Source organism: Eptesicus fuscus, chromosome 14 (assembly GCF_027574615.1).
Source record: "Eptesicus fuscus isolate TK198812 chromosome 14, DD_ASM_mEF_20220401, whole genome shotgun sequence".
In the NCBI taxonomy this organism is placed as follows: Eukaryota; Metazoa; Chordata; class Mammalia; order Chiroptera; family Vespertilionidae; genus Eptesicus; species Eptesicus fuscus.
In genome coordinates, this window is record NC_072486.1 from 47,222,331 (window position 1) to 47,244,862 (window position 22,532).

Genomic DNA, 22,532 nt, shown 5'->3' on the forward strand with positions numbered 1-22,532 from the left:
TTCCTTTCTCATTTTCTTTTGTGTATATTTTATAACTATTTTCTTTTTGGTTACTATGGGGATTCCATTTAATATCCTAAAGTTGTAATATTCTAATTTGAATTTATACCAGCTTAACTTCAATAGCACACAAAAATGCTGCTCCTTTACAGCTTCATCTCCTTTACCCCTATTGACTATTGATGTCACAAAATTACATCTATGTACATTGTACGCCCAAAACATAAACTAATAATTATTTTTAAAGCTTAGTCGCTGCTGAAGTTCCTAAGTTATGCACAGCAGCCTGTTCTGTAAGGCTTCTGTTACTATATGTGCTAACATAAAAAAAGAAGTAAGTAAAAGCTTTATACCATGAAAAGCTGTCTTTCTATTTTGATGCATGAGAACCTTGGGTGCTTGACAGAAAAAGAACAGGAAGCAGATGGAGGAGATAATGATCTGGGAAGGTAAGAAACACTATGACCTTCATCATTCTCCCACACCTGGGCCACCAACCCTTGGGGCCCCTAGAAAGATAAGGCAGCCTGGGCACAGACGAAGTGGAGGACACAATACACTTGGAGGCCCGTTCTTGCCCCCATGCCTCTACTCATGCTGTCCCCTCCCTCTGTCATGTTTACATGCCCTTCCACCTCCCTGTCCAGCTAGTTTTCAACCGTTAAAACATTTCATACTCAGTGAAGACTTTGCTGATCTCTCCCTCTGTTGCCCAGGAAAATTAAGTCTCTCTCTTTAGCAGCCCTGGACACTTTTCCTGAACCTTTTTTTTTAATCCTCACCCGAGGGTATTTTTCCATTGATTTTTAGAGAGAGAGAGAGGGAAAGACAGAGAGAAATATTGATGTGAGAGAAACATATTGATTGGCTGCCTCCTGCACACGTCCCAACCAGGGCCCAGGCCAGGGAAAAGCCTGCAACCGAGGTACGTGCCCTTGACCATGCCCTTTGGTCCGCAGGCCAACACTCTATCCACTGAGCCAAACCGGCTAGGGCCTGAACCGCTTTTATGGAGCTTGTGTTATTTTATAGTTTCTTATTAAAGTATCTGTCTCTCCCAAAAACCTGCCAGCCTCTCGAAAGCAGAGACCTTGCTCAAGACCTTGAAAGCAGAACAAGTTCAGGTTCACCAGATACATAGTAGGTACTCAATAAATGTGGTGGAGGATGGGTGATAGATGGGTGAAGAGGGGATAAAGTACAGTATATCCCAAAGCAAGGCGAGTTCTGAGGTGCAGAAGACAGACTCATTCTCTGCCTATAAATACGGAAAGGGCGGAAATGGGAAGATGACCACAGCCACAGTGCCCTTGTGGGTTTCTCACGTCAAATGATGGTGAACAAAGGTCTACATGAATCTTTACCCAGGGAGGCCAACAGCTCATAATTCATCCGCATCACGTCTCTGTACAGCTCCTTCTGCTGCTTGTCTAGCACGCCCCACTCCTCCCGGGTGAAATACACTGCCACCTCCTCAAACACCACCGGGAGCTCCTGCAACAGAGAGCAGCAGTCACTCAGTGCGCCTCTTACCTCAGACACTGGCATGACACTTTCAGGTGCCTCTCAAGGCCTGCGTTTCCTAGGAAGCTCACCAAGAGGCAGATGTGCTCTGAGGAACTAATTTATCCATCGAACTAAAGCAAATTCATGAGGCCTGGAATTAGTGGGTAAAAACCAAATGAGCCTCAGTGGGATCCTAGGGTCTCCTGAGAGGAAATACGAACATGCTGGAAGAACAGGGGTCTTGGTAGAGCCCCATGGCTGCACCCTGTCTCCTCCAGTCCTGAGAGGTGCCCTCTACTCAGCCATGACTGCTAAGGTGACCTCTGCCTCTAGGAGCACCTGCTGAAATTTCCCACTGGGGTGGAAAGGAAGTTGTAAAAATCAACTAAAGATGTGACTAGGTTAACACATGCCTTACTGCTATAGGAATTTAGATTATAAAAGGTTCGGCCTGTTTATTAGCTTCCAATCTAAAAACTAGAAGGAACATGAATGTGAAGAGAAATAAGCCTTGTCACTTTTCTGGATTCTGGAAAAATTCGAGCTTACTAACTTAGCTGGGCCCTTCCGATGTTAGGTAAGAAGAACATCTGAGCTATTCTCCTTGGGATACTAGAGGGGGTACTCAAAAAGATTTGTAGCAAAATCCTACTTACATGGAACAGTGAAAAATGGGGAGGGTTCTAGTTACTCAAAGATTCCAGTTAACAGTTTTCTCACAGGCCAACCTTCCAAAGAATTAGAAAATTACAAAATAAACCTGAGAATTAGTCTTCTAGGACCCATGAGCGCTGCAGGGAGTGGAAGGAAAGCACTGCACTGGCGGTCAAGGTCTGGGGGAAGGTCAACCCCACGAGAGCCCTTGGACTTTGGACATGTCACTCCCAATGATGCATCCAATGAGGCTGCTCCCCCAGCCTCAGGGCAGCACTAAAATCACTACACGAAAGAACATGTGTGAAGAATCGTGGCAGTGTTTAAAAGTACTACATGAAGACCAAATTGAAAAGGAGATGTGAATTGGATGATTTAAGCATGCTGCAGTTGTTGTTTTGTGGTTGTGGATCACTGACTGTGTTCTGTGGTTGTTCTGGATTCTGGATAAAGATTACTATTCTGAGCCTAGGTGTTTCCCTTCTATCAGAAGTTAGAATGTTCTATCCCACTAATTAGGCTTTGTTATCTGCAAAATGGAGATGATAATAATAGGGCTGTTGTCTTAAATAAATGAGAGCACATGTAGAGCACTTAAAACAATGCCTAAGATATGACAAGCATCTTAGCTTATGGTAACATTAGTAGCAGGTAAGCTAATATAATTTTTTCATCATCATCACGCAATATATGTTGTTCTCAGTATGGAATCCTCCCCTGGAGATATAGCAACCATTCTGAACATATTACCTTGCTGCAGGATTCAGCAGAGTCATTACGCACAATGTTAGCGTTTGAGGAGCTGCGGACGTCACCTGCGGTTTCTTTATGCCTCAAATGGGAAATGCAGTCTACATACAAGGCAGGAAGTGCTCCATTCCCCCCAGGTTCCTCCAGTTCAGCTCGAGAGCTGGGCAGGAGCTGGGCCACATCACCACAGGCTCCCAGAGGCACCGGGGGGTGCAGAATGGGATAATCTGCAGCGAAGAGATGCTCCGGGCTGGCATCTCGGATGTTCCGGAAATGGGCTGCCCAGATGGGGTCCTGTGCTGCCAAGGTATTGATGCAGAACAGGTGAGCTTTGCTCTTGGCATGATATTTGAGAGTCTCCACCTTGAATGGTCCTGTATAGCCTTCTATCAGTCTGGACCGTCTGTCCCTGGCAGAGGAGTGTTCTCGGCAAGCGGAGCAAAAGAGAGCCGTCTGCTCCTCATTCATGACCAGCCACGGGAACTGTGCAAACCAGGACTTCTGGATGGACCGGGGTTTCAAGGGCTTTTTGCCTTTTTCTGTACAGCCTTCCTTGATGGTGCCGCTCTCTGCTCTGAAGTGGGAAAGACAGGCTTTCTTCTGAGGGGGAAGGTACGGTCCAGCTCCTCTGGCTGGCCCGTGCATGTCCATTTCTTCCATGCAGCCCATCTTGTTTTTTCCTTTAGATAAAAGAGACAAATGGAATTGCCCTGAAGTCCTATAGTCAGAGCCACTGCCAATCATAGATACATCAACTACGAAAGCTGGAGATCACACGTACCAAAGTGACACAGCCTCTCCCCGCATTCTCTTCCTTCAGTCCCCCAGCTCCCAGGCCCACCTTACTGCCTCCAGGAGGAAATCAAGATGGTTTAAGCAGATCGGGTTTTTGTGTGTGTGTGTGTGTGTGTTTTTTGTTTGCTTGCTTGTTTTTAAATATATATTTTATTGATTTTTTACAGAGAGGAAGGGAGAGGGAGAGAGAGTTAGAAACATCGATGAGAGAGAAACATCACTCAGCTACCTCCTGCACACCCCCTACTGGGGATGTGCCTGCAACCAAGGTACATGCCCTTGGCCGGAATCGAACCTGGTACCCTTGAGTCCGCAGGCCAATGCTCTATCCACTGAGCCAAACTGGTTAGGGCAAGCAGACCGTTCTTTGTTTTTTTTTTTTTCATTTAAAGGATAGACACACCTGACCAAAAGGAGATTGGTGCAATTTGATCTCTGCAACCTGAGACAGTGGCACAATCCTCAGGACCTCAAATCTGTTTATAGATAAGAAACTGAACTAATAGGACATAGGGTTAAAAAAGAGATTTAAAGCCAAATATAGTTGTATCTCAGACATAGTGTGGGTTCGGTTCCAGACCACCACAAGAAAGTGAATATTGCAATAAAGTGAGTCACACAAATTTTTTAAATTCCCAATGCATATACTAGTAAAAGTTATGTTTACACTATACTGTAATCTATTAAGTGTGCAATAGCATTATGTCTAAAAAGTGTATGTACCTTAATTAAAGAATACTTTATTGCTTAAAAAAAGCCAATCATTCCCCAGCCAGCTTGGCTCAGTGGTTGAGCATCGACCTATGAACCAGGAGATCACAGTTCAATTCCCAGTCAGGGCACATGCCCAGGTTGTGGGCTTGATCCCCAGTGTGGGGCGTGCAGGAGGCAGCTGATCAATGATTCTCTCTCATCATTGATATTTCTCTCTCTCCCTCTCCCTTCTTCTCTGAAATAAATAAAAAGCCAATCATCACCTGAGCCTGGAAAAATGACGCTGATAGATCTGCTTCATGCAGGACTGCTATAAGCCTTCAGTTTATTTTTTTAAACAAAGCAGCATCTGTTAGGTTCAAGAAAGCAAGGTTTGCCTGTACTGCAACTCCATACTCAGCAGGAGTCCCCTTCCACAGTATTCTCTGACAGACAGGCATCTGCACTTTGCTCAAGTACATTTGGGATAAGAGGACAACCTACCTCCTGGGCAGACAGCTTTGGCCCGAGTTTCCTTAAGCTCTATCCATCTTTGTATAACTCCCACCTTGGGTGGCTGCTTCAGCCCTCAAGAGAAACAAAGTCCATTCCTCTGTTACACCACAACCCTTCAAAGAGGTGGAAACCCTCATAACCTCACTAAGATTTTCCTTCTTCAAGTTTCTTTATTCGCTCCTCAGTTGAAATGCAGCTTAGACAACTCAAACTCCTCTGGAGACATTTTTTTATGCATCAATGTAAGTTCTGATGCCCAGTGGTGGAGGCTAGGAACAGTAGTTAGCATAATAAACGCAGGAGGTCCATCAAAAGGTTGATGGACAGCTTCAGCAGGGCTGAAGATGTGCTTTATTATTGCCTGCTGCCAGACAGCTGAGGGCAGTTTCCCCCAACCTGACAGTCCTTTATTGTTTACCAGGCCTTACCTTTGATATGTATATCTGCTTTGCTTGAGGGCAAAATGTGTGAATAAAAAGCCCTGGGTGCGCTCCAAAGAACTTAGTCACTAGAACTAAGCTTCCTCTGGCTCCCCTAAAATGCCTTTTAAATTTATATTTCATGTCTAGTCTCTTTATTCAATGTACTCGCAGCCCCTTCTCCAGATTCCTGAACCCTCCTAGATGCAGGAGAATGACCCCGGCAGCCCAGGGCCAGGAACTTATGAGACCAGTCTATAGAACTGTAGCTAACCCAGGCGTACAAAACTACAAATAAGAGTCAAGCATGGAAGAACAAAACAAATAGTATAAATAGTATTAAGAAGTCTAGGGCTTGCCCTGACCAGTGTTGCTCAGTAGTTAGAGCGTTGGCCCAAGCACCGAAGGGTCTTGGGTTCAATTCCAGGTCAAGGGCACATACCTTGGTTGCAGGTTCAATCCCCAGCCTGGGTCAGGGCACATGCTGGAGGAAACCAATTGATGTGTCTCTCTCACATCAATGTTTCTCTCTTTCTCCTCCTCCCTCCCTCCCTTCCACTCTCTCTAAAAGTCAATGGAAAAAAATATCCTCAAGTGAGGATTAAAAAAAAAAAAGAAGAAGTCTAGGGCTCCTGTGGTCCATCTGAGAGAGATCATGAGGGAGAGCAAACTTCTGTGATTCAATTCACAGAGGAGCTTGTTCCCACCCCCTTTTCCTCCCTCAGGAGGGGCTGGGTTAACTCAGTCTCTTACTCAGTGACAGGTTACCACAAGGCCTGGCTCTGCTTGAGCCAAGCCAATACCTAGACAGGACAGGTTTATCTAAGGAGGGAAACATAGCTACATCCTTAGAACTTAGTAAATGGCTGTTCATTCATTCATCCATCCATCCATTATTCAATGATTATCTACTGTGCAACTACTATGTGCCAGGCATTGTTCTTGGCACTAGGAATACAGTAGTAAAGAAGTGCAAGTCATGCCTTCATAGAACTTATGCCAGGGGAGGTGTGTATATTTTAGTTATGGTGAAGTTGGGGCGGGGGGGGGGTGGGGAGCATTCATGTGTAAGTTGGTAGAGAACGGGAAGAAGCAGAGGATGAGACAGGAGTCCTCTCTCCAGCTAAGACCCCTGCCCCCGGTGCAGGTCCACACTCACCTGGGTGGTGGCTCAGGAGACTCCTCTGGCCCTGGACATTGCCTTGCCATGGTTCTGACCCTTGCTCAAACTTATAGAACAGCTCTGGGTTGGCAATAGTTGGTCCTGAGTCAGGAAGAGAGAGAGAGAGAAGCACTGAGATCTTGGATCTAGATCACAACACTAAGGAAAGATCCGTCTGTGACGTCCTCTCAGCATTGTAGGGTAATTGGTTAAGGAGGCAAATATAAACCTCAATGTTTTAGCATAACGGTTTAGAAATGCAGGTATCCATGAGGCCCCTAAAAGAATGGGGGACCAGTGAAAGCAATGAGGGGCACAGCAAGGTATGAAAACTATTGGTTCAGAACAGAGTCTCAATCTCAAAGGCTGAGAAGGAGCAGAGTGATAACACAACTGGGAAAACTGTGGCCAACCGTGTACCAGGACAGCTGCTACTCCACTCCAGGAGGAGGCCACCATGCGGACGCAGGGCCAGCACTGCCTGATGGTCCCATTTTTCAAGAGAAGCCAGAAATCCATAGTTTTATGTGAAAACTCCCAATGGTTAAATACTGATAACTTATATAGTATTTTTTAAGAAGTCAAACAAAAGTGTTGAAAGCAAAAAAATAAAATAATCTGCAGACCAAATCTGGCCCATGAGCTACTACTTTGCCACTTCTGGTTTAGAAGAATTAGTGGTTTTCAAGCGTTTTAGTACAGGAAGAAGACCCAACCCAGCAACAATCCCCCACCCACAGAGAGCGAAGAATGTCACTCTCATAACTCTTAGACACAGGCCAAGATGGAAAGAAGGAAGGACAGGCATGACAGATGGCCATCAAATTGAAATCAGAAAATAGTACCTACGCGAGCACACACCTGAAACACAATTGCCGCTGTCCATGGTACACAGAGTCTACCCATAGAAGCAGAGAAAGGACATTCAGAAAATAGAAAAATACCCACATGAGCACAACATTTTAAGTTGTTTTAGCTTATTCAACCTCTATGACAATCCTTTGAAGAGGGAAGTTAAGGCTGAAAAAGGTTAAAGAGCTTGGTCAAAGGCACACCAGTATCATATGGGAGAGCTGGGACTGAGAACAGATTGCCACACTCCAGGTCTGACACTCTTTCTACCTCGTGTCCTGTGGGCAACAGAATTCACCTTGCAGTCAACACAACACAGGTAGGGCTTCCCACCTGGCAACTTGGGATATCCTGAAGCATCATGGTCTAGCCCCATTTTTCCAAATTCTCTTGGCCAATTTAAAGTAAGGGTAGTAAGTGATCATGACCAGGTAGAAAAGGTAAGTTAGGTAAGTTAGAAAAGGAACTGAGCAGATATATAGTAAATAGTATAAAGATGCCTGGGAAAAAGTGGTAGGATTCCATAAAATTGTCAAGTATGTCATAGTCGGATGCAGTTGGGAATACCAATCCAGACTCACTCAGGTGGGGGGAAGTGAACCCATACCCTGGGGTGCCACCAGCCTGTCAGAACCACAGATCTCCTTCTGTTGCTGACTCAGCAGCATCCATTCCTCCTGAAGCAAGTACAACGTGATGTCATCAAATGTCACAGGAGCCTGAAAGGAAAAATTACACCAACTAAGGACCAACTTCATCCTTAGATCAGTCTTTCATACCTGTGTTCATGATTACCTAAGGTCATCTCCTACTCTGAGTGTATCAGATTGGAGGAGGGGGCACTGTCAATCAACATACAAGACTATATCCCATGTCTCACCACCTGGGTTCAAGTCACAATGTCAGTGAGGCTCAGTCTTCTAGGAAAGGCAATGCACTGAAACAAGAGTCATAAAGAAGGCTGAATAGGGAATTCCATAATCCTTTCCCTGTGTGTTCTTCAAGGGCTTCCCATGGGAACCATTAGTTCTCAGCCTCAGCAACAACTAGTTAAAATTTTATTTATTGATTTGAGAGAGATGAGGAAGAGAGAGAGAGAGAGAGAGAGAGAGAGAGAGAGAGAGAAATATCAATTTTGTTGTTCCACTTATTTATGCATTCATTGATTGATTATTGTATGTACCCTGACCAGTACTCAAACCCACAACCTTAGCATATCAGGATGATGCTCTAATCAACTGAGCTATCACAGCCTCAGGGCATATTCTTTTGCAAAATCTTGAACAATGTAAGCTTCCCTGAGGAAGATGTACCTGAACCTAGAACTAATTGAAAGTCATGCAGAATTATGTCTGAATGAAGTTGATGATCAAGACAGGAAAAGCTTTAGAGCTGAGAACCACATCCTATCAGCTTATAAAGCAGCTTTGACCCACCAAGAAGAGGTGACAGGGAGTGCAGGCAATGATTTGGGGATTAAGAAAGAGCAATAACTGCCCAGCTGGTGTTGCTCAGTAGTTGAGTGCCGACCTGTGAACCAGGAGGTCACGGTTTGATTCCCAATCAGGGCACATGCCCAGTTTGTGGGCTCGATCCCCAGTGGGGGCATGCCAGAGGCAGCTGATCAATGTTTCTCTCTCTCTCTGAAATCAATAAAAATATTTTTAATTTTTTACTAAAAGAGCAATAACTAGCTGATCCAAGAAAATGGAATCCTCACCCAGCAGTGGGCAAAATGAGAAACAATTCAATTTATACCACCAATTTCTCAAAAGACTCAGGATCAGGCAGCACTGAGAACCTCTGGCCTGGGAACGAAGGCAGTGAGGCTACAATTTTAAGAATTTCAGGGAAATGTGTTTGCCAACAAATGCCTACTCAGAGTCCCCTACAAGAGGCAGTAAGATGACAGAAGCTGACAAGGCCCTCCCCCGCTACTACATGCTCAGAGCTTCCAGGTAGAATTTTGTTTTTCCATTGTGGAGTGTTAGCCAACAACTGGACTTCCAGAATTCTAAGGATAAACTCTAACAGGGCAGACAGAGACCAAAACAGGTTGGGATAGGAGGTGGGAGGACAGGAGAGGAACCGAGGAAATGGAGGTGAGACATGGAGAAGAAAAACTGACACACACACACAATCTAATCTAATAATAGACAAATATGCAAATTGACCATACCTCCGACACACCCACAAGCCACGCCCATAAGCCACGCCCACCATCCAATCAGAGCAAGTATGCAAATTAACCCAAACCAAGATGGCTACAGCCACAGAGAGCAAGGTTTCCTAGGTAACAGAGGAAGCCAAGCTTTCTGCCAGCCGTTGCAGGCCTAAGCCTCCACTCAAGCTACAAAGTTTCAATTATAGAAGGTAAACAAATTCAAACAAATGGCAGCAGAATGGAGCTTGAGAGAGCAGGCCAGGGTTGCCGCCGGCAACAGGGGAAGCAAAGCTTTCTGCACACCCTGGCCAGGCCCACCCGCTTAAGGCAACAAAGTTTCAATTATAACCCCAACACAAATGGCTTCGGGCCTTGGAGGGAGCCCCAGGCTTGGCTCTGCTCCAGGCTACAAAGTTTCAATTGTAGAAGGAAAATAAATTCCAGATACCAAGGCCTCTGCTTGCATTGCCAGGGGGCATGGCCTGCCTGCAAACCACCACAGGCCCCTCGCTCAGGCTGCCCCATGCCCCAAGGGAACCCCACCCTGATCAGGGACACCCTTCAGGGCAAACCAGCTGGCCCCCACCCCTGTACCAGGCCTCTATCCTATCTAATAAAAGAGTAATATGCAGATTGATCATCACTGCAACACACAATATAGCTGCCCCCATGTGGTCAAAGATCCTGCCCCCATGTGGACACAAGATGGCCACCACAAGATGGCCAGCAGGAGAGGGCAGTTGGGAGGCACCCGGCCTGCAAGGGAGGGCAGTTGGAGGTGATCAACCCTGAAGGAGAGGGCAGTTAGGGGTGACCAGGCCAGCAGAGGAGGGAAGTTGGGGGCAAACAGGCTGGCAGGCAGAAGTGGTTAGGGGCAATCAGGAAGGCAGGCAGGCAAGCAGTTGGGAGCCAGCAGTCCTGGATTGTGAGAGGGATGTCCCAGATTGGAGAGGGTACAGGCTGGGCTGAGGGACAACCCCCCTCCGTGCACGAATTTTGTGCACCGGGCCTCTAGTCCTACATAATAAAAAGGCAATATGCAAATTGCATCACTCCGCTACGCCCACGATTGGGCCAGCTGGAGGTGCGGGGGGCGGGACTCAGGGTGGCCGATTGGCTGGCAGTAGGAGGGGGGGGGCGGGGACTCGCGAGGTGGCCGATTGCGTGGCTGCCGGCATCAGTTTTCCGCCAGCACCAGTTTTCCTCTGGCCACCGCCCCCCATTGGAGCGCCTCCAGAGTCCCGCCCTCAGCCTTCAGGAGGCGATCCGATCAGAGCGGGTGGCCAGACGAAAACTGGTGCTGGAGGAAAACTGGTGCTGGCAGCCAGGTGAAGGAAAGTCTATTGCATGAAACTTCGTGCAACGGGCTTCTAGTATATATATATCATTAATAGCCTCAGAGAGCTAAGATATCGCAGCCATCAAACAAACAGTTATAAAAAAATAATCAGAAAAGGAAGTAGTCAGATAAATTTGCTGTTTATCCTTCTAAATTTTATACCATGAACATCTATCACCTAGTCAAAGAAATAAAAAATAAAATTATCAACAAAAAATAATTCCTCACCCCCAAATAAAAAAAACATTTTGGGAAATAGCTCCCTTGGTATAAGTCCTTCCATAGAGGTGACTCTGAGGGGGACACATTCATTTTCATTTATAACAAGTTCTAATAGGTTTGTTTAAAATTGCCTTGTAACTTTATACTCAAATTTCAAGCACATGAAATATCTATTTTAACTTCAAAAGTAAAAGCATCTTAAGAAAAACAATACAGATAACTCTTATCAGTCACTATTGGATTGTATATTTAAAAAATAATTTGAAAAATAAATAAATAATAATTTGAGTATTTTCCTTATAAGTCAATACATGTTCACTGCAGAAAGTTTAAAAATAAGCAGAAAACGTGATTTAAGATCGCCCACGGTCGCCTTGGAGCTCTAGCAATCCTGCCAAACCCACTTAACTCTAACTTCAAGCATTTTTCCCCACCTTTCTTCAAACTCACAGCCTCCTGCCCAAAGCCTGAAGCAAGATTATGGAATATGATTTTGAGCAATGCTCAGATTCTCCACTGAGTAGAGATAAGCTAGAAACAGAAGTCGGCAAGAAATAAGCCAGATGCTTTCTTTTTCTTTTCAGCCCTTTCTCGGGAACAGGGAGCCAGGCAGGTCCAAGCCCTCACCCTGCCTCTGGGTGAGCCCTACCCCTTGGCTCCCACAGGCGTCTGTCTCATCCAGCCTCAAACCCTTGTAATAAGCTGGGCCTCTTCCAAACGCCAGAGCTGCTGTGGGAAAACAACGCACTTTTCCACCATTACCCTGAGCGGGTCACCCACCCCCAACGTCAACCGAGCGGCCACTGGGCAGCGGTGGTTTGGCTGGAGGAGGAGGGGGCGCTGGAGGCTGCGCGGGGCTCGGAGAAGCCGGCGCAATCCGCCCAGAGGCAGCGCCAGTGGCGTCAGAAGAGGCAGCGGGCGAGCAGGCGAGTCCTCCCCTGCAAGGCTGGCTCACCGGCAGGGACTCCGCCCTTGCCGCCCGCCTCGCGGGCGCCCAGATCAGGGACTTACGGGAGGGGAGGGGGCAGCTCTAGGGCCCTTCCAGGCCTACCTTCCCCGATTCCCTGGGCTCCATGGCCCTGCTTTCGGTGGCCCGTGCGGACCCCGCCACTGCCTCCGGGCCGCCTCCTCCCCCCGCGGGCCGGCCAGTGGAAGCCACCGCCGCGGCCACCTAGGGGACAGGGCCCCCCGGGAGGAGCGGGCTCTCCAGTAAGGAGGGAGCGCGTGCCTCTCCCACGTCTGGGTCGCGGGAGCGCCCCAGGATCCTAGAGGCCCGTAGATGGGCCCACAGTCGTGCTGAGTGAACCACTTTACGGCAGCTGCTTAGGCCAAGGCGGCGGGGCTCCCGGGATGCGGGGTCCTGATTGGACGCCGAGGAGCCCGCTCTCTGCCCTTCCCGCCTTCCTCCTGCATACTGGTTACCAGGTAACGTCTCCAAGACTCTCTCTCAAATCCTGCAGTAAAGGCAAGGCGCTCCGATTGGGCTATGAGATTTCCTGTTCTTTCACCTGTTTCCCTCCCATTTTTAGGGCCAATGTCAACCTTGAAGGTTCTAGACTTTATTTAATCAAGGAGGGCAATACTTTTTCTTACATTCATTCAAAAAACATCACTGGTTACTTACCAGGCACTGTGCAAGGTTAGGGAATACATACTAGAATAAAACAAAACTCATAGTCTACTAGGGAAACAGACTACAAACATAATTACAAAATAAAGAGACAAGTGCAATGAAAAAGGTAAGCTGAAGACCCTGTTAAAGCAACCTTTATCACCTTAGAGTGTGCTGATTCCCGAGGAGGTGGTGCCTGAGGTGAATTAAAACAAGAGGTAGGAATTAACCAAGTAAAGGAGGTGCTATGGATGGATTTGCTCCCCACCCCCGCCATTCATAAGTTGAAGGAAGTACAGTCATTAAATTTAAAGAGGTATGAGGATGGGGCTATAATGATGGGATTAGTGCCCTTATAAGAAAGAGACACTAAGGCAGCTGCCTGTAAGCCAGGAATAGAGTCCTTACTAGACCCTGACAATGCTGGCACCTTGTTCTCAAATTTCCAGCCTCCATGACTGTGAGAAAATTAATTTTTGTTGTTTAAGCCACCTGATCTATGGTATTTTATTATGGCACCCCGATCCAGGTAAGACAGGAAAGGAAGAAAGGTGTTGCTAGGGAGGGTAGTTGGGCATAAGAAACAGCATGAGCAAAAACAGAGAAGTGAGCAAATGGTGTGTGCATGGACGGTGTGTAAGACAGGAAGTTATGGGAAATAATGCTGAAGGGATACAGGGGGTGCTGGATGTGGAAGGCATTGTAGCTGCCTTAGGAATTTGAAATGAGTTTTAAGCTGGTGACTGGTGTGGGCAAATTTGCACTTCAGTTGGATCCATCCTATTGCAGAGTAGAGGATGAATTTAAAGTGGAAAAGACTGGAAGAGAGAAGACCAAACTCTATAAATATATACCCATTCTCTTTTCTTCTCTCAAGTTCTTTAAAATTATAAAATTATATAAAGTAATAATTATAACTATGTATTATTTAGTTATATAGTATGTTTAATAATAGTACAAATAATGTATAGTGCAGAAATCTTAAGTATACAACTTGATGTATTTTTTTTTATTGATTTCAGAGAGGAAGGGAGAGGGAGAGATAGATAGAAACATCAATGATGAGTATCCGCATTATTAACCGGTATTGGCATTTTTAACCGGTAAACAGGCTGGTTAATAAATAATGCAGATCAACCCTTTACTGGTTAAAAATGCGGATTAACCGGTATTAGCATTTTTAACCGGTAACGGGTTAAAAATGGGGATCAAACCTTAACCGATTAATAGTGCGGATTTTGTAATCAAAGAAAACACGGTAATTTCAAGAGAAACATCAAAAATGCTTTATTCAAAGTAATGTCCATCGCTAGCTACACATTTCCCCCATCTTTCAGGTAATTTGTGGATACCGTCCCAATAGAACTTTTCTTGTTTTGGGGCAGACCATTCAGAGACCCAATTTTCTACTTCTTCGTACATTTTGAAGTGCTGCTCAGAAAGTGTGTGTGCCATCTATCAGAACAAGTGGTAATCTGAAGGAGCAAGGTCGGGTGAATACGGCGGGTGGGTTAATACTTCCCAGGCAAGATCTTTTAACATGTCTGTAACTGGTTTTGAAGTGTGTGATGGTGCGTCATCATGAAGCAAAATTACTTTGCTGTGTCTTCTGGCCCATTCTGGTTGTTTTACGATCAAAGCGTGGTTCAAACTGATTATTTGTTGTCGGTAGCGATCAGTATTAATGGTTTTAACTGGTTTTAGAAGGTCATAATACACCACACCTTCCTGATCCCACCAAACGCAGAGCATTGTCTTCTTTCCGAAGCAATTTGGCCTTGTAGTAGATGTTGATGGTTGACCTGGATCAACCCATGATTTTGTGCATTTGGGATTCTCAAAATAAATCCACTTTTCATCGCCAGTCACAATTTGAAGCAACGTTTTACTGATGACTTTTTGGTTTTCCATTTGTCTTTCGTTCAGTTGATGTGGCACCCATTTTCCTTCCTTTAAAATCTTTCCCATTGCTTGTAAATGATCGGAAATTGTTTGCTGAGCAACGCTTAATCTTTCTGCAAGTTGTTTTTGAGTTTGACGTGCATCTTCATCCAATAATGCTTGTAATTGTTGGTCTTCAAACTTTTTTGGTTGACCTGGACATTCTTTGTCTTTCACATCGAAATCATCACTTTTAAAGCATTTAAACCAATGTTCACAAGTATCTTGAGATGGAGCATGTTCACCATAAGCTTCCCAAAGTATACAATAACTTTCAGCAGCACTTTTCTTCAAAATAAAGTCATGAATTAAAACTTCCCGCAAATGCTCTTTTTTTGGCACGAAATTTGACTTTTTTAAGCGTAAAAATATCTATGATGTTAACACCTTCAGAAAATTTGACATATAAAATTTTGAAGCTTGTTGTCAATACAACAAAACAGCATACATAGCAAATTGCATATATATCAACATATGTGTAACTCCATCTATTGAAAAAAATCCGCATTAACAACCGGTACACCTAGTAGTGTTCAATAAATAACACAAGAGAACAGACTATTCAATCAGGCATGAAGCCTAAAGACCTTCTAGGCCTACGACCATTTCACAAATGGAAAAATAGAGGCCTAGGGAGGCATGAACGTGACTGGCCCGAGCCACCTGCTGGCTGCTGGCAGAGCTGGGCCACCACCCCTGAGTTCAGCGCGCTCTCCTCAGCCAGCTGTACTGAAGACCCTCTCAGGGTCTCCCTGTCTCTAGCCCCACACCCTTGGCTCTGTCTCTGCCCAGGCCCCACCTGTCTTCCCAGTCCCCAGGGAGGTCAGGCAGGGAGGACGCTCACCAGCAGGAGGATCCCGACGGGGCAGTAACAGCCAGGCAGGCAGCTCTGGTTAGTCCTTCCAGGGGCGTTGAGCTCTGCACAGGAGGCAGGGCCCTGGGCACAATCCAGCCACTGCTTGTCGCTGGGACATACACCAGGCACTCACTCAACTCTCCCCCGGGCTCCCAACCTGGGAGAGGTACTAGCTCCCGGTACAGCTGGGGAGGTCACAGGGCTGCACAGGAGCTCAGAGAGAGGGGTCCCTGGGGTGACAGGGAGGGGTTGACAGGGCCCTGGGTCAGGTGGGGATGAGAACATGGGTGCAATGGAGAGGTGAGTCCCCAGGGCAGCCCTCACCTGCACAGGGCTGCAGGACACAGGTGGAGAAGTCCACAGGGCTGTTCGGGCCACTGCCTCGGGTGCAGTTCCGGAAGCCACCACCACAAGGTACGGAGCACGGAGACCAGGGGCCCCCCTCCCCACTGGGACCTGGAGTCGCCCCTGGTCACTGTGGGCCCTGCCCTCTGACAGCCAGCCCACCTTCTCCTCACACCTACACACCTGGGCACATTCTCCCCCTGGATCCCAGACACCTTAGGGCATCCCCTCCCTTCCTACATTCATCCCTAGGGGACCTCACACCTCTGGAGGTTCTGGGATTCGGCCTGGAGCAAGGCTGGCCTCCAGGGAGGTCCCCTCTCAGGGCTCCCTGGGGACCACATCTTTGTGGCATCTCTTAGGGAGGGCCCTTGTACCTCTCTTGGGGTGCACAGGGGGTGGGGGGATTTGACTGGAAGTGTTCTCATCTCCTCTCTTGGGGGTTCCTGGACCTCAGCCCCAGCACTCACCTTAACATGGCCGCAAGCTACAGAATTCAGCCTCCATATTGGGGCCCTGGCATGCAGCACCCCCAAAGGCTGCCGGGGGCTCAGTGCCTGCCCGGAAACGCCGCCGGATCCCTACGTTGCAGCTGCGGCTGCAGAGACTCCATGGGGTCCAGGGGCTCCAGCCACAGGCCACTGCCAGGGTTGGAGTGGGGCGAGGGGCACAGAGGTGTGAAAGCAGGTCAAGCCATCCCTGCACGCCCACTTCCCTGGGGAATCATTGAGGGAGCCCAGAGTTGATCTCTGAATGGGGTCAGCATCCCCTCTGGTCCCTGAGGGCCCTGTGGGTACCTGGGCAGGGCTCCGAGGTGCATGCCATCTCTCCAGAGACACAGATGCTGCAGAGAGAGGGCCCATCATGGCCACAGTCAGTCCCTGCCCCTGGAGCTCTGGGTACCTGCCCCAGGGGAGGCGGCTAGGCTACCATGTCCACCGCAGAGGACAGAAACTGGGGGTCTGGGCAGTAGAGCGAGTTGCCCAGGTCCTACATGAATTTCACGTGTGACCCAGGATTGTCACTAGGAGCAGCAGCCCACCTTCTGTGAATTCCCAGACACCCTGGCACCGGGCTGCCCTTGATCTTGTGATTTTTATCAAGGCGTTACCTTTTCATACTTTATATTCCATTTGTATTTCTTACACAGTGTTTAGAAATAACTTTGAGTGACTCTCCAGGGCCAGGGAGGAGCGATTTAGAGAGAGCAGGTCCTAACTTGAATCTCCTGGGGAGGAAAATGGTGTACTTTTCTTCCCTTTCACTTTTCTCCGATAAATGTTTAAAAGCCCACTTGTCAAAGAAAAACAGTCTGAGAGAAAAAATCAAAAAGGAACGGGGCAGGGGGAGGAAGGATGAAGGAGGAAATTGAGGGAGGAGCGGGATGATAAAAAATAAAAAGGAAAATGAAATGACATTGAGAGAAAGGAAAATGAGAAAAGAGGGAACGGGGTTAGCTTGCCCTCTGGTGGCAGGGCCTGGTATACGCTTTGAATACTGGGTGCTTTTAGGTTTCTGATTGGAAATCAGTGGAAATTCAGGAAAGAGAAGCAAAAGTAACTGGAGGAATAGAAGCCCCTACCCAGGCTCTAGTCCCATCATAAATCGCTTCACTTATCTGAGCCTCAGTCTTCCCATAAGTCAAATGGGCATGACAATTCCTTACAGACCCCTGCCCCTCCAGGCCAGGCAGCATCTCATTCACTCTGGTATTCACAGGGCGTAGGCCTGGCACCATGGAGGCATGCTGAACACACTCTCCCACCCCCATCTCCAGTGCGTGTGAGTCCACACCTGCTCATCTCTGGAACCTCCAAGCCCCTGTCCCTCCTCTGCCACCTTTTGCCCTGACTCTGGTGGCCTACCAGTTGTTGCAGGAGTCAAGGTGAGCCACTGATCCCGGTTTGTAGACATGCCCATGCATCTGGCAGGGGCACCGAGTGTGGGGTAGGCAGCTGGCGTTGTGCAGGAAGAGGCCGGGGGGGGGGGGGGGGGCCAGGTGCAGCCAGGGGCACAGAAGCTGGTACATTCCACCCCTGGGCCCTGAGCCAGGCACAGCCGAGAGCATGGACCCCTCTCTAGGCGACATTGCTCGGCTGAGCGGAACACCATGTCCCCTGGGCACTGGGCTGGATGGGAAGACAGAGCTGGTCTCAGCAGGAGTGAAGGCAAAGGCTGGGGAGGGAAGGACAGAGGGGGACCTGCATGCAGGTGACTGGTGATGGCCTGTTGATAGGATTGAGAAGCCGGAGGAGGCCCCCTCCCTCGGGCCATAGCTGGTACCTGGTCTCCAGTGGGTAGGAGCTGGAGGAGACACAGGAAATCCAGCAAAGTCTCTCTTAGCTCAAGAGAGGTGTGCGAAGGGGGGGCTAAGGAAAGGTCAAAACCCCAGGGACTTGCGGGAGAACAACTGGGAGGGGATCTGGCACCTGTGCACGGCTGCGTGTTGCAGTCCCTGGTCTGGCTGTGGGGTCCCCGGCATTCGGTGTCCGCAGCAGCCGAGCCAGAGCAGCTGCGCCCACGTGTCTGGATGCCTCCATCACAGGGGGCTGAGCAGGTGGACCAGGGGGCCCACAGACCCCAGGCGCTTGGCACTGTCAGGAAGAGGCAAGTCCGCCCTCAGGACAGGACAGAGACGTGGCAGGGAATGAAGCACGGGAGGGGCTGGAGCTGTGTGGTATGCAGGGTCTTCACCAAAGCTTCACCCCACAAACACCCACACCTCCCAGGCTGCCCCGAACTCTGTTTCAGGCCAGGCCCACCCTGTTAATCTCATGCTGGTCTTCTGGGGAGGCTGGGGGGGGGGGGGGAGAAGCTTTGGGACTGTCCCCTCCCAGGTTTGCCCCCTCCCGCTCCAGGTGCTTACACCCTGCCCACAGGGTCATTCTTCTCCTTTGCTCCTCACCCCGCCCTGACCCCCAGGCCACCCCCGGGGCAGGACATACCTGGGCACATGGGGGACTGCAGGGCTCCTCCTGAGTGGCCTCTCCTGGGCAGGATGTGTTCCCCAGGCTGGGCAGAGCCGGGACCGACTACGCCAGCCTGGGCTCCCTCCAGGGGCACGGCAGCTCTGGGAGCAGGCGGACCAGGGCGCCCAGGGTGCCCAGCCCAGCCCAGCACCTCTGGAGGGGGAGGGGCTGCTGCAGAGAGGTCCTGGCAGGGCTGGGGAGGCTTGGGGGCCTGGGTCAGGTCTGAGAAGCTACAAGGTCAGACAAGGGCTGCTCTTCTGAGACCCCCACCTCAACGTGTCTGCGCCCCATCCTCTTATTCCCCCCATCAACTCTTCCAGAGCCTTCTAACCCACTGTCCTTCATTTGGCTTCCACGTTGGAAACTGTAGCCTCCCCACAGACCCATCAGTTCACCAGCAGCCACTTTCCACCGCCTCCTCCCTCTCCCGCTGTGAGAGCCTGGCCCAAACCCCCCCCCCCCCCCCCCACCCATGCCTGCCCCCTCACTCTCCTGCCCTCTCCTCTGCCCCATCGACTCTGTACACAGCGAGGCACAGAGACCTCTGCTGGCCCAGCTTTGCCTGAGAGGGTTCAGTCTCACCCCCACGCCCTGCTCCCCCAGGCAGAGCTGCTCGTGGCCCCTGGGCTGTGTGGCAGAAGGTCGCTGCTGGGCCCTGGCCTCCCACCCAAGCCCACACATCAAGGCCAGTAAGTTCCAGGGCTGCCTCTGGGGTGGATGGGGAGCCTTCGCTGATGCCCATGCCAATCCCGCCATGTTCCCAGGACAGGAATTGGGAGAGAAAGGTCGGCATTGGGAGGGGGTGGCCCCTGACCTTACCCGTCCTGCACTCGGGTGGCAGGCCTGCAGCTCCTGCGTGTCGCCCTCACAAGGGGAACCCCCGGAAGCAGCCGGAGGGTGGAAGGGAGACCTGGGGAGAAGGCCCGCCTGGGCAGCTGCTCTCCTGTCCCTGCCCCTCACTCCTGCCTTCTTCATCTATCCATCCACCCTCCCACCACCGCACTCTTCCCTGCCACACCCCTTCCCTTCCTTCTCCCTTTTCCTCCCTCTCTGCCCGGCACACCTGAACCTGGCCCTCACTCCGGAGCCACAGGAGCGGTGGCAGGGACCAGCCGCTGCTTACAACATACGGGTTCTGCAGGGCAGCAAACACAGCACGTTTGGCTGGGCGTGGTGGGACTGGGCATCAGGGACTGAGGGCAGGGCACACTCACGGCAGAGCTCCTGGCTGCGCCAGCGCACCTGGAGCCCGTGTGGGAGCATTCGTCTGCGTAGGTGGCAGTGGCCGAGCAGAGACACTCACAGTCGCCTCCTGAATCACAGCTGTGGGAGGGAGGGGTCAGCCTCAGCAGCCGCCCTCCGCCGCCACACACCCCTCGCACCCTGTCCCCAGGCCTGGCGCTCTCACCCTCCGCGTGGCACCGGGCACAGAGTGGCTGCAGCAGCACCCTGCAGTGGAGCGAGCCCAGGCGGCCCGGGGGGCATTCACCTGTGGGTACAGCACTGTGGGCCAGATCCCTCCGCAGCGCCCAGCCTCCGTTTCCCCCAGGTTTCTGCAGCTGCACCCGCTCCCGTTCCCGTCTCCCGCCCTTGCTCACGGTGCAGGGGTGTGGCAGGTCCCCTGGCCCAGGGCACAGAGGACTGAGGCGCCAGGAGTGGGCGGCCAGCTCGGCAGTGGGCTCCAGGACTCCCTGGCGGCTCCGCAGGTCCTTACGGGCATCTCCATCAAAGTCTCCACACAGCCCGGCCATACGGCCGCGGAGCTGCGGGGACAGCTGCACCAGGACCCGGGTGCCTGAAAAAAGGCAGCAGGGGCGCCGATTGTGCAAAGAAATGACCCGCTGGCCTTCGTGGGGGCCCAGAGCAGGGAAGGACCAAGGACGCTATTGTTTGGGCGGCCTGACCATCTGCGTGAGTACCGCCAGCCAACAGGAGGCGCTGCTTCACTCTCTTTTCGGTGGGGGGAAGTGGGAGCCTACTTCCCTAACTACACCCAGGTTCGGGGACAGGAAAATTCTCCAAATGGGCAGATTCCAGCCAGGCTCCAGGGCAGACTGTGACACCCTCCAGCCTTAGGGGACTCAGTGGCTGGAGGTCAGATGTCACCCCGCTGTGCTGACCACCAGACTCCCTCCCACATGAGGGGTTATTTTGGTTTCCAATTTCTCAGCAACAGTCATTTCTAAAACACCAACCACTTTGTTTGGGTGGTGGACTGTTAGGAAATTTGGTATTTTCTAAATGTTTCTTCAGTGAGGAGGTACTGGTTTCATAAGTAACAGAAACACAACTCTGACCACTGAAAACTCCAACCACTTGTAGGGAGGAGGAGTCCGGGGGAGTTAGACCCCTGGGAAAGGCAGGGGAGGGTCAGAGGGTTGGGATGGGGCCTGACCTCCATCCCAGAGCAGAGTGAGGCCCAGGCGGGTGGTGAGCAGCAGGAAGAGGCCGGCCCGGCCAAGGCTCAGCCCAGGGCCTGTGTAGACCGTGGGGGGTGTTACGCGCACCCCATTCACTCTCACTGCCCTGCCTGAGGAGGAAGAGGGAGGCCATCAGGCTGGGCCTTGGAGTAAGGGGCCTCCCAGATCCCCATGGGGTCGTGCCAGCCTCCCCTCCAACCTTCCTTTTGCTTCTCTAGCTACATGACCTCGGGCAAGCCATTAGCCCTGTCTGGGCCTTAATTTCTTAGAGCCTTCCAGAATGATGATTCCCAGCCAAGAGAGGAGGCGCCAGGTGCAGGGCACTGATACAAGCAGGGGAGACATGGAGAGCCCGGGGCCTCAGCTACCCCTGTAGAGCTGTGAGGCCATCAGCGTGCCCCTCCCTGGCAATGCCACCCTTCAGTGTCACCGTCACCTCTGAGCATGTGGACACCGGTGCTCTGCAGCCGCACGGTCGGTGCCTTGGTGCAGGGGAGGCCGCTGGCCCCGCAGGGCAGGCTCTGGGCCGAGACTGTGAACTGGCCACTGGCCTCTCGCACCGGCAGGTATTTGCAGGCCCCGGGGAAGGTGAGGGCTAGCCCCCCGAATGTCACATAATGGGGGGCACCCGATGCCTGGCACCGTCCACCACACCGCTGGCCCGCGCAGTGCCACCGCCTGCCTGACACGCCGTGGGCAAGGGGAAGAGGGGAAACAGTCACGAGGACAGGGATCGGCAGCTGTATCCAGGGGAGACAACTGGTCAGGTTCCAAGCAACTCCAGAAAGACCCTCAGCGTGGGGATCCTGGAGGACTCCCATTGCCCAGGCAGTCTGGTTCTCCCACCCCACCCATTGCTCCAGCCCCAGCCAGGGGTCACAAGGTCAAAGGCTACAGGTCACAGGGCTGGGCATACCAAATGTGGCAGTCCTCGTGGATGGTAGCATTGGGTGGATACCACCTGCCGCCGTGACGGCAGGGACAGAGCTCAGGAGGCACACAGCGCTCGTCCTGGGCAGAGGCCAGGGGCAAAGGGGCACCTTAGAGGACAACCCAATGCCCCGCCCACTCTTTCCGACAGCCAGGGGAGCAGGGCAGTGCCCTATGCAGCTCCCCCCAGACTTACAGCAACATGGTGCCTGGGGGACAGACCCAGTCCCCTGTGCTGCCTGGGGGCAGGAGTGGTTGGTACTGGGGCCGTCACAGGTGAGGAGGCAGGCACCAGGGGCGTAGACAAGCTCGTGGGGACAGCATGCCCGCTGGGGGTGCAGCGGCGATCGCTGCAGTCCCCGAGGCCCCTGTGCTGGCACACACTGC